Raw genomic sequence first — 12,545 nt, 5'->3', positions numbered from 1 at the left:
GGCTAAGAATCTTGAAACACTTGAAGTTAGAGAATGTGATGATTTGGTAGAACTTCGCATGCCCATTGAAAGTTCTAAGCTCAAATCCCTTAGTATTGCTTTTTGTAAGCTGATTAGAACCTTGGATCTTGTGCGGGCTCAGAATCTTGAAACAATAGAAGTTAGAGAATGTGATGAATTGGTAGATCTTCGCATGCCCACTGAAAGTTTTAAGGTCAAATCCATGTGTATTGCTTTTTGTAAGCTGATCAGTACCTTGGATCTTGGGCGGGCCCAGAATCTCGAAACACTAGAAGTTAGTGCATGCCATGATTTGGTAGAATTTCACATGCCTATTGAAAGTTTTAAGCTCAAATCCCTTAGTATTGCTTGTTGTAAATTTTGTACGAGCTCGGAATCTCGAAACACTAGAAGTTAGAGCATGTGATGATTTGGTAGAACTTTGCATGCCCACTGAATGTTTTAAGCTCAAATTCTTTAGTATTGCTTGTTGTAAGCTGATCAGTACCTTGGATCTTGGGCAGGCTCAGAATCTCGAAACACTAGAAGTTAGTGCATGCCATGATTTGGTAAAATTTCGCATGCCCATTAAAAGTTTTAAGCTCAAATTCCTTGGTATTGCTTTTTGTAAGCTGATTAGAACCTTGGATCTTGTGCGGGTTCAGAATCTCGAAACACTAGAAGTTAAAAAATGTGATGATTTGGTAGAACTTTGCATGCCCACTGAATGTTTTAAGCTCAAATCCTTTAGTATTGCTTGTTGTAAGCTGATCAGTACCTTGGATCTTTCGCGGGCTCAGAATCTTAAAACACTAAAAGTAAGAGAATGCGATGATTTGGTAGAACTTCGCATGCCCTTTGAAAGTTTTAAGCTCAAATCCCTTAGTATTGATTGTTGTAAGCTGATCAGTATCTTGGATCTTGTGCGGGCTCAGAATCTCGAAACACTAGAAGTTAGAGAATGTGATAATCTGGTTGAACTTCACATGCTTGTTGAAAACCCCAAACTTAAAGACCTCCACCTCCAAGATTGTTGTAAGTTGAAAACCCTTAACCTTACACGAACATGGAATCTCAAGAAGTTTCATCTTTTTGAGTGTGGGGATTTGCTAGAACTTCGCATGCCCAGTGAAAGCCATGAGCTCAAAACCATTAGCATTGGCGGTTCTAAGCTGAGAACCCTTTATCTAGGGTTGTCTCCATATCTTGAGCATTTATATCTTCATAATTGCTATAACTTGGTAGAAATCCATGCTCGTGTTGGTTGTTTAAGTGGTAGTGTCATGTTGAAACCATGTTTGGTTAGCCAAGGGTTTCCTTCAGATGGTTCACTAGCTGAGTTACATATATTTGCGAGGTCCTTAGGTATATGCGCATTGCACCCTGATAATAATATGCCTAAGTTCCATTTTGAATGCATTTATAAGGACCTTCTTCTCTCATCGGCCCAAAATCCTGCGAAGCTCATTTCTTTCAGTCCATGTGCTTGCGAAAACCTTGCAAGTTTATCAGGAATTATTTGTGGTGTACAATTAAGAAAGCTTACACTCGAAGGTAGTATTCCAGAGGTGCCCAAGGAGCTTGACCAGTTAAAATGTCTAGAGGAGCTAAGTTTGCTGTCAACAAAGATTGAGCATTTTCCGGATAGCATTTGTATGTTGAAACATCTGAAGTTTCTCCGGTTAAAATCTTGTTGGTCTCTTAAGAAGTTACCTGAGGATATTGGCAGATTAGAGTGTTTAGAGGAGCTGCACTTAATGGATTGTACATCCTTAAGATATATTCCAGACAGCATCTGTAAAATGAAACATCTAAAAGGTCTTCGTCTCACAAATTGTGTTCTACTTGAAAAATTGCCTAAGGAAATAGGACGCTTACAATGTTTAAAGGAGTTAAAAATAGAAGGCACAGGCATAACAGACTTACCATCCAGCATTGATCAATGGAAAGATCTGGTATTCAAGTTGTAGTTTGAGTCATATGGTTTACGCCTGCATGTACTGGAAAACTCAAAATACATGGACTTCTGCGCATTTAGCACTCGCAACTCAAAATAATTATAGAGGTACATGTTCTTTCTCGCTAATTTTTCTATGTGTCATATTGATTTGTGTTTTGAAATTGATAAATACTTAACTTATATGAAGAAGATGATTTAAGATTTAAAAGAAAAACAAAGAAGCTGCCATTTGAAGCAAAGATGGTAATATTTGAAATCTGTTTTATACTAATGTTGGAATAATCATTATAATTGTACAAAATTTAGGTACTTCAAATTAGTCAATCAATGGATTACCTCCCAACATGCCTCTAAATGATCAACGGGTTATTTTCCGACATCAATGTGGATAAATTCCCTCAGTATGATTGTTTAATCAAGGTATGATCCCCCAATTAAAAGGCGTACGACACAACTACCTTAAAATTAATTCAGAATGTAAAGTCTGATAAGTTAATTTATGGATTTAAGTTAACAGATTTTACTTCTTTAGAAATATTCGAACTTTGTTCTTGATGAAGACGTATGAAATTGATACAAGGTTGGATGTAAACACCAAAGGGCTTGTTGTTTAGTGGTGTCAAGGTGTGTAGCGAAGGTTTTCCTTACCAGGTAGTAGATTCAGAGGGTTTGTGAGTTGGCAGTTCTTAAAATATGTAAGATCAAAAACAAATTTTTATTCACATAAATATGTTAAGAATTCCATTTAAATTTATAATTTTGTTAGGTTGTCACAGTTGGCTACAGAGTGAGGAATGTATAATTTGGAAAGGAATTTGTAACGGTTCAGGTGTAATGATTTTATCACCAATACCCATGTTCTCTGAATGGCTCGCTATGACAAGATTAAGAGACTAAAGATCAGTTTGAAGGCAAGGTTAAAAGGGGACTGCATATCAAACAATGCACCAATCCCTGTTGCTAGAAGACAGCTTCTTTGAGGTAATACATCTACATCTTGTGTCTGGAATAATAATAAATCATGTAATTATATAAATTTCGAATATAGTATGTTATTTTGTTTTCTAATTCTTGGGTTAAATATTTACACGAAGGCTTTAGGGTTGAACTTTAATAACTTCAGAAGTTGTGCGATTCAAATGTGAGACGCTGTCTGTTACTCAAAGCAGTTCCTATACTCCAATAACCAACGATGATAGTGACGGAGTAATTACCGAAGTTCAACGTCTATGGCCATTACTTTATAGATTATTGCTAAAGATTTGTTAGATACTAATCCCTTCCATGTAAAGTGTAGTGTCAGATATGTCAAATTGTCAAAGTATGTTTAGTTAGTAAATCTCAGTTACGTAATTAGAAGGGTTAGATTTATAACACATCACAAAGTTGTTAAGTGATGTGGTTTAAATCCTTAGGGCGAAATGATATGAACGAAAGTATGAATGAACAAATGTGTCGTTCCAATTGCATAGATCCATCATGTATATATACATTCCCAGATCAGTAAAAGTAACACCTTTTTGAAAATTGTTATTGTTATTATTGTTTCAGTCTTCTTTACTTGGTGTTTTGGGCAACAAGATTGTCATATGTAACATGCAAGTTTTGTCTTCTTTTAAGGAAGAAAGTAACACTAAAGCCAATATGAATTTGGAAATTTATCAAGGGTATTGGATATGGCAAGGTAGGGTTCAAGCTTAGAAGAGCCGAGCCTAAACAAGCCAAGCTACTCGTAAGCTACCTAAGACCAAGAGCTTCTCCACATTAACCCTTAAAGCGTGTGACCTAACTCCTATATGGGACACATAAAAATTTCGAAGTTTCTTTCTTTTATTTCCTAAGAATCAAATATTGGATACATTCTCCCAACATTTCATGCAGTTCTTTGTATTTCATGATCATGTAAGCTAAGTAGTTGTCAGTTCTTCAAAACAAAGAAACAAACCCATGATATTATGATACTAAACACCCCATAACTCGATAAGCCTAGCGCAGGTCGCAATTAATGAGCCAAAATTTATCAATCTAAAAAATATTAACAATTAGGTTCAAAGCAAAACAAGTTTATGCTAAAATGAGTATAAATCAAGACAGGTAGTTATTAAAAAAAGTATGGAAATAAGTTCACCCATTATCACACGGTATGGATTGTAAGTTGAAACATAGCCATGCAATAAACAAAAATAACTTCAAGGAAGATGATTACTTGAAATATACCAACATCCACCATATGAGTATAACACAACAAAATTTTTAAGTGCTTCTAATTCAAACAGAAACAAAAGAACATGAAAACATATGATGATTAAACCGTTTTAAGTCCTGAAAACAAAGAGCATAACTCCTACCAAAATAGAGAGAATAAGAACCAACAATGCAGCAATGATGCTAACATTACTAGATTTTTCTAAATGCCTCTCAGAAACCAAACCTTTGTCATCACTGCGGTCGTTTGAGGATGGCGTTTTGAGTTCGGGGATCGATGGTGTTAATGTTTCCCAAAAGGAATTAGAGGACAATGTTAGAGATTCTCCTTCGGGTTCCAAAATCATTGATGTGTCGGTTGGAGCTTCCATCGACATTAATTCCACACAATGGTCTTTAAGAACCTAGAAACATTATTTGACAAATATAAACATTAATATTTTTTTTAAGTATTCCAGCAACTAAAGGGTTTATCCATTATTTAAACATTTAAAATCATTGAAGTATATAATAAAATTTTAAAGCTATATTATTACAAAATAATAATAATAATAATAACATTTCTAAACATAGCAATTTTTCGAAGGTTTTATGCACTTATAAAAATTTTTATGACTTTCAATCTGTTTGACCCGTTCAACCCATTAAATCCTTTAGCTTAAGCTATTTGACCCAATATTAGAGATTGAAAATACCCCAACTTGATCCACTTATATGTAAACGGGTCAAAACTGTCAACTCTACTTTCAATCACCCGTGATTGGTTTTTCGGTGTATATAATCATTAATGTAAAAATGACAAAAAAAAGATAACTCATTTTTCAAGAATGATGGTTTGTTGCAACGAAAAGCCTAGTACAACAGTTTAGAAAGACAAATTACTCTTTAATATACAGAATAACCAATAGATACACGTTCTAAATGATATACTTTAACATATACCAGAAACAGAGGATATGATTAATTTAGATGTATATAATAAACACGGACCTCAAGCGTTTCAGAAGGTTGTATGTAGTCACATATATATGTACCAGCCAGCCAGGGAACAAAAACTCTCCGAGGGAAAGAAAGACTGCATCTTTCTCTGTTAACAAAATAATCAAAACATCGTTTAAGAGATTTAATCATCATATCATGTCAATGTATAAAAATATAATTACAAAACTGTACCATCTCAATATAAATCTATGCTTATAAATAAAACACTTTAGGAGTTTTTTTATACATTAAATATACACTTTGGTTCAATTCTGACCTGTTTGACCCGTCTAATAGTTAAAACACAACCAAAATCAACCCATTCATAACCAATACTTCTTCAATACCATCAATAACGAACAATTAGAATATCTTAACATAACATCATAACTATCTGACCTTGATAACTGCAGTTGAAGTTGTGGAACAGGAATCTGAGTTGAAACTTCATTCACCGATTCCCCACTACCATCTGCAACCGCATCCATTTGACCATCGGCCTCATCACATATGACATCCAATCTGCTGTGTAGGCTTGAAATAATATCTCCCTAAACAAAAACATTAAAAAAAGGACAAACAAACAAACAAAAACAAAAAACTGTTACAAAAAAAAACACATAAGTTAAACAAGACCAACAGATTGAAAATGAAACTTGTGGGCCCATACCTTTATATCAGCCAAAGCTTGTGAAATTGGTTCTTTGGAATTCGAGTATGCATAAGAACAGATCGAGCCACTAAATACCAGAATACCAACAATCTCATTTTCACTGTATGCTTAAGAAGACAACAGCTACATGTTAGAACAATGGTAGACACGTTTTGAGTTCAGTTGACTTCCAAACACCTTTTAGATCACTTTTTTTCTTAAACTACATATAAATATAGATTTAAGGGTAAGGATCCTAAGAGAACCACCTGGAAATTGAGAACCATGACAACTGTTGTGAAACACTCATTTCTCTTCAAGAAATATTTTTTCTTTTTTTTTTACACCAAAAAAAGGGGACTCTTTCAAGGGTTTTTTTTTCTTTGAATTTTTACACATATGTACATTAGCATTTCTCTCCAATTACATAAATAGTACGCATATGTACATGATCATTTTGATCTCCAGTTACATAATGCACATTATCATTTCTCTTAACTGTACATATATGCATATTATCATATGTATAATACTTACTATTCAAATTTAAACATGTATGTACATTAACTAAAACATGTGCGGAGCCATAACATATATGTACATACATGTTTATATATACATATAAACATGTATGTACATATGTGTTTATGTACATAAATTTCTTCTACGTACAATAAAAAAAAGAGTTAATAGCCATTTTCGTCCCTGTGGTTTACTACTTTCGCCACTTCAGTCCAAAATTTACAATTTAGTCCTCATAGTTTTAAATATTAGCCAATTACGTCCCACCCATCTAACGGCATCCAGCCATGCCGTTAATTTAAGGGTATTTTTGTCTTTCTCCATTTTATTTTGAGTTAATGGTCATTTCCGTCACTGTGGTTTGATACTTTTGCCACTTAAGTCCAAAGTTTGAAAATTTGTCAATTTAATGTTCGGTTTAATTCAGTATTTTTTTTGTCTAAAACCCTGAAGAGCATAATCCAAGCCCAAAAACCATCGAGCAACCTCCAATACAGGTATGCATTTACTCTGTTGACAACAGTAATCGTACCCCCCTCGTATTTAGTTTCCAGACATTTCCTAAACTCTCCCCTATGGTGGAATTCAATGGTAAAGTGGTCAAGATAAATCCATGAAACCGAGTTGTACAGAAAAAACTAAGAAGCATTTTTTTGATTAATGTATAATAGTTGATTTCGACCCAGATTTTCGTTACGATATGTTAGTCTCTAACCCCTAACTATTATGCATTTATCAAAGAAATGATTTTTAGTTTTTTCTGTACAATTCGGTTTCAGGGAATTGCTTTGACCACTTTACCATTGAATTCCATCATGGGGGAGAGTTTATGAACCGTCTGGAAACTAAATACGAGGGAAGGGGGCCTGATACTGTCTTTGACAGAGTAAATGCAGACATGTTTAAGTTTATGCTTGATTGTTTTGGGCTTGGATTATGCTCTTAAGGGTTATAAATAAAAAAATTAAAAAAAAAAGAATTAAATTGAACATTAAATTGACAAATTTTCAAACTTTGGAATGAAGTGACAAAAGTATCAAACCATAGGGACGAAAATGACCATTAACTCAAAATAAAAGGGAGAAAGACAAAAATACCCTTAAACTAACGGCATCACTGGATGACGTTAGACGGTGGGGACGTAATTGGCTAAGATTTAAATCTATGAGAACTAAATTGACAAAATTTCAAACTTTGGACTGAAGTGGCGAAAGTAGCAAACCACAGGGACTAAAATGGCCATTAACTCTAAAAAAAATAAAGAGAAAAAAGAAAAACCTTAACCAGAATAAGATCGTTAAAAAAAGTACACTAGAAAATGAGCGGTCCACATGGTTCTCCAAGGTTCTCAATTTCAAATTGGTTCTTACACGATCCTAATTTGCCTTGAATATTATCCCAATAATATTCTAAAAGCTAGAAGCCTAGAATACAACAAATGAGGAGGTATGCATTATAAATACACATTGGTTGATTTTATAACACATGGCACATCGGCCCGTTTGGTATCGATCCAAATATAAGTAATTCAGGGAAATAGTAGAGTGATTTGGTAAAGTTAGATACCTTGTTAAGCTGCATGTTGCGTGAAAGGGATAAGAAATTCAACTTCATGCACACCATCGGACGTGTATTGCTCATCCACATTCACCTAAATAAAATTGACAAAACAAAATTTTTAAAACTTTTTAGAGTTGAGAAACACGTATCACTACAGTCTGAAATAAATGTAAATGCTTTGCACACATGTATATACACTCTGTGTGGGCAAGTCACGAATTTGTAATAATAATAATACAATATAATAAAATTTGACAATAACATATTCACATAACAATCACTTGGTAAGAAATCCATTGCCATGAGAACCTATCATGTTTCAATTTTCAAATCAGTATAAAAAAAGGTAATTACATTTTATGAATCTTATTTCATAATATCAGCCATGTGTATCAAGATCTGTCAAGAAGTCACATTTTTTTCTGGTTAATGATTGTTGGACCAAAGGCGAAAGCTTAAAATTTGGTGTAACAATGTATTATGCATAAGTGCAAAAATAAACATATATCTTCTTCTAAAGCTAAACAAAACATACCAATTTTCCATCAATTAAAGCCTTCGCTTTTTTAAGTTCTTCAGCATGACTGGATATTATGTCACGAACAATTCCAGCAAAATTTTTTGAAACACTCTGACGAGTTATCGGGAACCTAAAAACAGGCAATTTTTATCAAACCCCAATTAAGAAGACACGTTCAACAAGTTATAAAAATATCAGTAATATGTAAAGTTACCTTATATCGAAATTGTAAACGCATTTAAACTTCTGAAGGGTAGATAAAACTCTCCCCATTTTAAAATCACAAGGGCGTAAGCTGCTTGACGTTATATTTGAAGACAATGAGCAGTTTTTACATGTCCATCTAAGCAAAGATTATACAATACCATGTTAATACAAAAGGTTTAAAAAAAAACAATTTCATTAAGAAAGTAGTTAAAAGAGTAAGGGGCTGTTTGGTTGGCTGGAATTCATTGGAATTGGAATTTAAATTCCATTCCTTAGTGTGTTTGGTTGGATAGAAAAATGATTTGGAATTGAATTTAATTCCAACCATGTCCAACACTTGATGGAATCCAAATTCCTCCAATCCTTTGAAGGATTTCACAGGAATGTTCATAAATACCATAAATAACCCCGACCTCTAGGCACTAATCAATACTGCCGTCCGTCGACCATTACCAACCCGTTGCCGCAGCCGAATGGTGTCGCCATCAATGCTGCTACCGCCACCCAGCAACACCGTACCGCGGCGTCGCCATCAATGCTGCTCGCTACTGCCCGTTGTAGATGCCACTGTCACCGATCGTCAGCCACCCCACCTGTCACCATTACCCGTCACCAACTGCCACCGCCCCAGCCCCTGCCCAGTTAGTTAAATTGTGTGTATCAACTTGTGTGTATGTGAATCTGCAACCTTAGAACTGTGTGTATATATTTATATTTTTGTGAACTGTGTATATATTAGTGTGTTTGTGAGCAAGTATTTTTAAAACTGTGTTAATTATAATGTGTGTATATTAATGCGTGTATCAGTGTGTGTGTATACATAATGTGTGTGTTTATGAATTAGTGTGTGCGTACGTATCAACATGTGTGTGTTACTGTCTTTGTTTTGTATTTGGGTCTTAAAGGGTAATTTTGTCTGTATTACATTCCAATTCCATAACAAATCTACCAACCAAACAGATTTTGGGTTTCCAAAGGAATCCTTAAATTCCAAATCCATTTCCAATTCCAAATCCTATTCCAATTCCAATAAATTCCACGAACCAAACGCCCCCTAAGTATAAATTATAAAACCAACTACCTTCTTGGACTATAACTTATGTGAATAAGCAGTCTCTCATCCCAAACAATATCTCTTATTGGTGCTGCATCTGCAACCCCTTTTACAGTCTGCAAGAGCAATTACATCTCATTAGTAGAAGTGATTGTGTAAACGTATAGGAGTGGCATAAATTTACACAAGTGATTAGAAAATTACCAGAAAAGTCATGTTTCTAAACAATTTTCAAAAATAGTCATCCTCATTCTAAACCAATCAGAGCGTGCCACATCAACCAAGTCGTCTAAGGCTTAGCCTTCACTTTTTGGCACTGAAAACCATAAAAAGTACCCTTCTTTCAGTGTTAAAAAGCGGAGACTAAGCCTTAGCTGACGTGGTACGCTGTGATTGATTTAAAATGAGGATGACTATCGACTCTGAAATTGTAGCCTAAGTTTTGGGTATCCCTAAATTATATATACACATACACACATACATATGGCATCTAGACAACTGCAAAAGCAGCAAAGAAGATGGACACGGTATATTTATGAATAAGATGAAAAGGTAAAATGAAATGTAAACCTGGCAAAGCACTAAAGTTGAATTCTTGAACAAGGTTTCATTTACCCATATGTAAATGCCAACTACCTTCATACCACCAACTAGCATTCTTGAAACCTGTTCACCATTCCAAAGTATATTCAGATTCAGATTACTGAAATATCATAAATATTATACACGTCCGTGTAGGTTTTAAAACGTGTGCATCACAAGATGCGCTGTGATTCCATGATGCGAGGATCATGCGCTCTTAATTGCATAACGCGCATTTCTGAGTTAAAGTGAGTTGCATATGTTACTTGTACCTTTGTACACCTAAGAGTTAAAAGACTTAATAGCTTTGTTTTTTATAATTTATATTTTGTAATCTCTTATTTTTAGTAAAGTTAATAACAAGCACCTCGCGGTTTACGCATCACACATCCACTTTCTGGATCAAAAAGCATCAGAGCACATCGGCATTTTAAAACCAAGACGCTCGTTCAATACATAGCCAGTTTTAAACAGAAAACCACATAATCACTTGTAGGATCATGAGGGTTACTGTGGTTACATATAGGGACGAGATATTTTTCCTGAATACATGTACCGTACCAATACATACAGTACAGTATTCGGTACCCACTTTTCTCAAATTCAGTATTTTCGGTATCGATAGCAGTTCCTTTTCAGTATTTCGTAGCAATTGAAAAATTATATCTTTTCCGTACATTTTTACTGTTCTATAGGAACTAATACGGTTTTTGGGACATTTTGTATGTTTTGATTTTGGTATTATGATTTCTTGATTACAAAAACAAATTTAATTCGATTCTTTATTTCTTAATTACCCTTGGTTACGAATAAATATGATACAATCAAGAAAGCGTTACCAAAGAAGGTACCGAACCAATCCATCCATCCAGTACAGTATTCGGTACCCAGTTTTATTGAAATTCAATAACAGTACAACAGCAAACCTGACGGGCATGTTCCACGACCCATTCCCTATCAACCGACAACACCGCGGCAGCATTCGACTGTGACTGCGATTTCGACTTGGAGCCGCCTTTCTTCTTTAGTTTCAACAATCCATGAGGCGGGTTTATGGGGGTGGGGACTAAATCAAAGACAAAGGCTCTATCGGAATTTGAACTTAGGTTCCCAATTACTAACCCTACCTGTTGGAATTATTAATTGGTATAATAATATTAATAAACGAAGTGTGTGTGTGTGTGTGTGTAATTACCTGGGATTGATTGAGGCGGTGTTCGATGGGTTTCTTCTCCGATCACTGTTTTCACCATGCTTTGCTGTTGTTTGATTTTTAAGCAAGGACAGAGACTGAAATGTGGGATCGGCTGGGGGTTTTATGACTCAACCGAGATAGACTAAAGCTATGTGTAATCGGGCTACAATTGTGGTTGTGTTGTGGTGGTGGTGGTGGTGGTGGTGGCAGACGGTGATGGTGGTGGTGAAGAAAACTTTAAAAACTCATTCTCAAATACATGTTTTTCACGATTAAAGTTAATAAATAAATATAAAACTAAACTTACATTTTTTCTCTCCATAAAAATAAGTTTAAAAGTTAAAAAAAAAATGTATAAAAATTACAAAACATTTTTTTTTATTTCTTGATGTTATGTATTAAATGTAACTATATATATTATATATGTTTAAAAATACAAAAAAAAAATTATGTTACATAGAGTTTTTCAAGTTTTTTCAACTCAAATGAGTTTTTCATTCTATATATGTCCATATACTTCATAGGTTAAATAAAGTAATGGGTATGTATAAGTATTTTATATATTTGTTATATTGAAATTTGGTTGGTTAATGGTTATATTAAATTCTTTCTAGTTATATAGTAATCAAACATTATTTCTTTGTGAACGAAGTTAGATGACACTGTGTTATAGGACTAGAGTGGTTCATTTACAAACCTACTCATGTGGTAATTTTATATGACGCTTTTAAAAATGTTATATTACATTGTTCATTTAATCTTTTCAAAATTACATTTCTCATAATTCAATTAAAAAAGAACACATTTGTTAACCCTAAGTTCAAATATTATGTTACAAATTAAGTATATAGAAAATAGATTTGTTTTAAGTTATGAAATGCACACTGTTTTATATACATAAGCGTAGACTTGCGTCTACTGAAAATCAATATAATTAGGCCCCACATGTGTAATGACATGAAATGTGCCTATAAATACACTTTTTTCTTCATTTAAAATAACACTGACACTTTCATTCATTAATACCATGTGACATGTATGGGTTCGGTGTTTTATGCATTCTTATGTTGTTCTTGGGTCATCGGTGCGAATTCTTGTTTTCTATCT

General features: G+C 34.1%; 1 pseudogene across 1 annotated transcript; it reads right to left on the bottom strand.

Annotated features, from left to right (window-relative positions):
• Positions 1–4,122: 4,122 nt before the first annotated feature.
• LOC143622622 (uncharacterized) lies at positions 4,123–11,496 on the bottom strand (annotated as a pseudogene). The gene is made up of 11 exons (XR_013151755.1): positions 11,485–11,496; positions 11,170–11,370; positions 10,232–10,327; positions 9,689–9,777; positions 8,615–8,743; positions 8,416–8,530; positions 7,887–7,971; positions 5,817–5,926; positions 5,546–5,697; positions 5,156–5,252; positions 4,123–4,569 (listed from the first exon to the last, which is right to left on the bottom strand). The product of XR_013151755.1 is annotated as an uncharacterized LOC143622622 (transcript).
• Between the last annotated feature and the right edge of the window lie 1,049 nt (positions 11,497–12,545).

This window comes from Bidens hawaiensis, unplaced genomic scaffold (assembly GCF_021521415.1).
Source record: "Bidens hawaiensis isolate Kalapana, Puna unplaced genomic scaffold, B.hawaiensis_p1.1 tig00003237_1, whole genome shotgun sequence".
Lineage (NCBI taxonomy): Eukaryota > Viridiplantae > Streptophyta > Magnoliopsida > Asterales > Asteraceae > Bidens > Bidens hawaiensis.
This window is presented reverse-complemented; position numbering and strand designations above follow the sequence as displayed.